This window comes from Fukomys damarensis, unplaced genomic scaffold (assembly GCF_012274545.1).
Source record: "Fukomys damarensis isolate Sample0158 unplaced genomic scaffold, DMR_v1.0_HiC HiC_scaffold_12, whole genome shotgun sequence".
In the NCBI taxonomy this organism is placed as follows: Eukaryota; Metazoa; Chordata; class Mammalia; order Rodentia; family Bathyergidae; genus Fukomys; species Fukomys damarensis.
The window spans coordinates 51,834,993-51,840,281 of NW_022900924.1; the positions used below are offsets into that span (position 1 = coordinate 51,834,993).

The following is a 5,289-nucleotide window of genomic DNA, read 5'->3' on the forward strand; positions in this document are numbered from 1 at the left end:
CGTGCTGGCACATGCCTGTAATCTCAACATTCAAGAGGCTGGGGCAGGAGTATTGCTGCAAGTTCGAGCCCAGCCTGGGCTATAGAGTGAGTTCTGGGTCAGTCTCAACTACATAGTGAGACCCTGTCTCAAAAAACAAAACAAAACAAAAAAATAATAATAATGAGCCCTTGATAATAAGAGTTCAGAACAACTACGTGTAGATGAAACTTAAAAATATCCCTATAAAGATAGTAATCTCACAAGTTTGTCTTCTCATGCATCTATTTAGCCACATAAATAATTTCAATAACCAAAATAGTAACTTTTAATTGCTCTTTTTTTTTGGTACCGGGGATTGAACTGTACTTGCGCTTGCAAGGCAGGCCACCGAACCGCTGAGCTAAATTCCAGGCCTTAACTGCTCTTTTTTTATGATGTGTCTACTTTGTAACAAACAGAAGCAATTTTTAGCATGTATTCCAGCACTGGGGAGGCTGAGGCAGGATCACAGAGACTTCAAGGTCAGCCTGGGCTACATAATGACTTCAAGCTTCAAAGCCAGGCTGATTTCAAGGGAGGCTCTGTCTCGAAAAGCCAGAAAATAGATTTTTGCTGCCCAAATGCTTCCATCCGTCATGCAGCCCCTGCCAGAGGCTGATCAGGAGGATCTGGGACACCAGGTGAAGCTGGCTGGGCAGGGTGAATGGATCAAGGTAATGGTTGAATCAATGAAGAAAGTAGCAGGAATGGATATGGAGCTGACAGCGGAAGAAACCTCCTATCTGTTGCATGTAAAAATGTGGCTGGAGCTAGAAGAGCCTCCTGGAGAATAATCAGCAGCCTGAACAGAAAGAAGAAAACAAGGGAGAAGACAAATGGCAAATGGTGAAAACCGAGTTGGGACTAATCCCACACCAGGAGTGATGGAATCAGTGGGACAAAGGCCAGATGAGAAACCGTCTCTGACCACCCCACTGCTCCCCATCCATCCCTCAGGGAGTCCCCTTTGTCACCTAGAGCCACCAAATCTGACTTTCACATTTGGTCTCAGAATTTAAGTTCCTGCCCTGTTTTGATTTGTTTTGCTTTCAATTCTGTTTTGTTTTGTTTCATAAATTTTCAAAAGTTGTTAAAATGAGTCTTTTAAGACTCAAAGTGTTGGTGTTGGCCCTATAAATATTGTAATGATCCCTGGTACAAAAAAAATATTCTAATGAGAATATTAACATTAGGACATTTCATGTGCCCACAGCAAACCAGTAAAAAAAAATAATCTTTTATATCAGATTTGTCATCTCCTCTCTCTCTCTCTCTCTCTCTCTCTCTCTCTCTCTCTCTCTCTCTCTCCTTTTTTTGTACTGAGAATCAAACTCAGGGCCTCACTCTTGCCAGCCAGGCACTGCGCTTCTGAGCTACATCTCCAGCCCTCACCCCTTTCTTATTTTGAGATAGGGTCTCACCAGATTGCCCAGGCTGTGCTTGAACTTGTGATTCTCCTGCTTCAGGCTCCCTCAGTGCTAGGACTACAGGTGTGCACCACCATGCTTGGTGTTTACTCTGCACATTTTTTATTGTTTGAATATTTTATCCTAACCTATAGAAGTAATACAAGAATAATAATTTTAAGATAAAAAATTGTCACATTAAATATTGGAGCTCTACATTTTATAATTTTAGTATTCTAGTTTTTGCTGTTTTTGTCTCTTTGCTGGATTTTCCTAGGTATGTGGAGAACTTTCATTTATACATTTGGCTTTTTAAAAAAAATTATTTTCAACTGAGCTTTTCCTTAGTGCCAGAATACTGCAGAGCGCTTGGTTGATCCAACTCAATTATTTCCAGTACACAGAACAGTGTAGCAGTCAGCTTTCCTGCGGCTGAGACAAAGTGACTGACGCCCACACTTAGAGGACAGAGTTGTCAGTCTGTGGCTGCTGGCTCCAAGACAGGAGTGGCACAGAGGAGGGGAGGCAGAGTACTGCAGCTCATTTGCCTGGCTTCCAGACAGGCACCTGGGAGATGGACAGGTGTCCCCAAAGTAGGCCCCAAGGACTCCTCCTCCAACCCAGCCCCACCTAACAGAACCTCCTCTATGAATGCAATGGACTAATCCACTGATGAGTATAATGCCTCTGTGATCCAGGAGTCTCATCCAATCAGGCTGACAGTTAAAATAACTGGCAGCCAGGTGTGGTAATACATGCTTATAATCCCAGCGCTGGGGAAGCTGAGGCAGGAGGATTGCCATAGTCAGTTCAAACTTAGCTTGAACGACAGAGCGAGACCCTGTCTCAAAAAACAAACAACAAACAAGCAAATAAACAAAGATCAACTGGCCCACCAATTTCTCTAGGCTCAGCATACTAGCTAAATGCTTTTTTTTAATCTTGTCAGTCCTGAAATGTTTCATGAAAATCTGCTTTCACCAAATCTCCAAATTTTGACTTTCTCATTCATTTTCCCAAGAAGGGAGTGGGTTCAGGTACTTTATACATAGAGAGGCAGTGCTATGGGTTCTCCAAAGGTACCTCCACCATCACCATTCCTTTGAAGATCCCACTTATTCAAAGTAAGGCTTCTTGGCCATCTCTACACCGGTAATTCTAGATCTAAGAAGTATGATCAAAACAGCTGTGGGGGCGGGGTCAGGGATTTAGCTTAGTGGCACTGTGCCTTCCTCACAAATGCAAGGTCCTTAGTTTGACCCCCAGTACCCTCCCCCCCAAAAAAGAGAGAGAACAGCTGCGCATTGTGGTGCACATCTATAGTCTCAGCACCTGGGAGGCTGAGGCAGGAGGATCGCCCCAAATTCAAGGCCAGCCTGAACTACATAGGCAGACACTGTCTCAAAAAAAAAAAAAAAAAGAATGCTCAAAATTTAGTAAATGTTTTAAAAATGTTTTGTTTCACTGCAGTAAAAGGCATACTGCTCTTCATTCCCCTCAAAACACTCCCCCGCACTTTGAAATCATTTAATCCCATCCTTCTTGTCACTTTTTGAACCAGGTGTGGAGATCCCCTTTTGTGAGTGTATTTACAAGGTGTGATTAAAAAAAAAAATTCAGCAAATGCTCCTGCTGAGTGCCATGCAGAGGAAAGACAAGCTGGTAAAAATATCATGGTGGGTCCTCATCCAACTGATTCAGTGGATCTGGCCCTGGGTGGCTTCTGGTTTTTCCCCAAAGTCAGAGCAATCATGAAAGGTAAAGGTTGAGAATCTATTCCGGACACTGAGGCAGCCACAAGTGCAACAAAAAACATGAAAGAGGATTGCAGAACTGCTGCAGAAAGTGGTGAAAACTAAGGGATAGGTGTGGTCAGAGCAGGGTGGAGGGATCTGAAGGGTGTAAACAGCAATCCAGCTTTTACAGTAATAGATTTTTGAAAATTTAAACACTCATCGTGCTTTTTGATCTCACCTTAGATTCCACCAGCTCTCACCTGATCCCGTGGTTGCTCTAACCAGCACCAGTTCCGTCTGGATGTTCCAGGAACACAGAAATCCCACATGCCCCAAGTGGAACTCCCTGTCATGTCCCACCTGCCTTCATTTCCCTTCCTAGGTAACGGGAACCTGCAAAATTCCAAACACAGGTATGGTAAGAAAGGGTATTAGGTTCCCTTATATCCCACTTAGCCTTGCGAACTCTGACTCCAACTTCAAGGTAATGGTTTGAATCCTTTAATAATCGGGTTTTCTCTTGTTAGAATTTGAAATAAAGTGCTTCGAGTTATAAGAAACACCACAAACACTCACTTAGTTTCTAAGACTTTGAAATACTACAGCTACATGAGCTGAAGAGACTTTGCTAAATAATGGACCTGGAGGAGAGGAAAAGGTAAGGTTTGGTGTGGTGTGGTGTGGTGTGGTGTAATCACACACCTGTAGTCCCAGCTGTGCAGGAGGTACAGGCAGGAGGATGACAGGCTCAAGGCCAACGTGGGCAATTTAGTAAGATCATGTCTCATCATAAAGTTTTGAAAAGATTTGGGGAAGCCAGGTGTGTGGCACACGCCTATAATCCCTGCACTCTGGGAGGCTGAGACAGGAGGATTGCAAATTTAAGGGCAGACTTTCTCTCAAAATAAAAGAATGCAAAGACAGGACTGGGGGTGCAGATCAGAGCAAAGTCCTAGGTTCAATTCCCAGTAGTGATTTAAAAAAAAAAAAATAGCCTGGGATTTAGCTCAGTGGTTCTGACACCTGCCTTTCAAGTGCAAGGTCCTAAATTTGATACCCAGTGCCACACACACACACAAAATAATTATTAAAAAGGCCAGTAGTGGGCTGGGGATTTAGCTCATTGGTGATGCCACCTGCCTCGAGAGCACAAAGTCCTGAATTCAATCCCCGGTATGAAAAAAACAAAACAAAACAAAAAGGCAAGTAGCCAGGCATAGTGGTGCATGCCTATAATCCCAGCCCTTGGATTACAAGAGGATCGCTGAGTTCAAGGCCAGCCTGAACTACACAGTGAGACCTTGTCTCAAAAAACCAAAAATAAATTAATTAAAGAAAAATTTAAAGACATGTCAAACTAGGTATTTCTTCAAATGAGATCGACAAATGGCCAATGAAAACATGAAAAGATTATCATCATCATCGTTATTATTAAAGAACTGCAAATCAAAATCACAAGGAGAGGGCTGGGGATTTATCTCAGTGGCACTGTGCCTGCCTTGCAAGTGCAAGGTCCTGAGTTCAAACCCCAGTACAAAAAAGAAAGAAAAAGAAAAAGTCACAAGGACATACCAGTTCACATCCATAGGGTAATTTTTCCTTTCAAGTGCAAAATAGTACATATTGGTGAGATGTGGGGAAATCAGAAGCCTCATACACAGTTGGGAGCTGGGTACAACGTAAGACAAATCCCACTGCTGTGGGAAAGTTTGGTAATCCCTGCTACTCTGGAGGCTGAGGCAGGAAGATGGTAGATTTGAGGCCAGCCTGGGCAATTAAGCAAGGCCCTGTCTCAAAACAACAACAAGAGTTTTAAAAAGAGCTGGAGACCTAGCTTAGCATTCTCTGAGTTCAATCCCCAGTACAGTACTACCTCCCACCCGTCAAATGACCACAGTTACTATACAATACACAACCTAATGTTAGCTGCTAGGCTTGGTGTGTGGGGGTGCTGCTTCTTGCTAACGTTCCACCAAGTTGTTTCCTTTTTCAGTTGAACTCCTTCAGAAAGGACCATACTAGCTGGTTTAAACTAGTTTCTCTCCTACATGATCTCTAGGTTATAATTCCATAATGCTCAATTATTTGCCCTGTGGTATTCCTTTTTTTTTTTTTTTTTTTTTTTT

General features: G+C 42.9%; 1 long non-coding RNA gene across 1 annotated transcript in view; it reads right to left on the reverse strand.

Moving 5' to 3' along the window:
• The window catches only part of LOC117285725, a 7,113-nt gene that overhangs the window by 630 nt on the left and 1,194 nt on the right, over window positions 1-5,289 (reverse strand). Inside the window, exon 2 of the long non-coding RNA XR_004516846.1 lies at window positions 3,424-3,556. This is a non-coding gene — a long non-coding RNA (uncharacterized LOC117285725). The remainder of the gene's footprint in view (window positions 1-3,423; window positions 3,557-5,289) is intronic.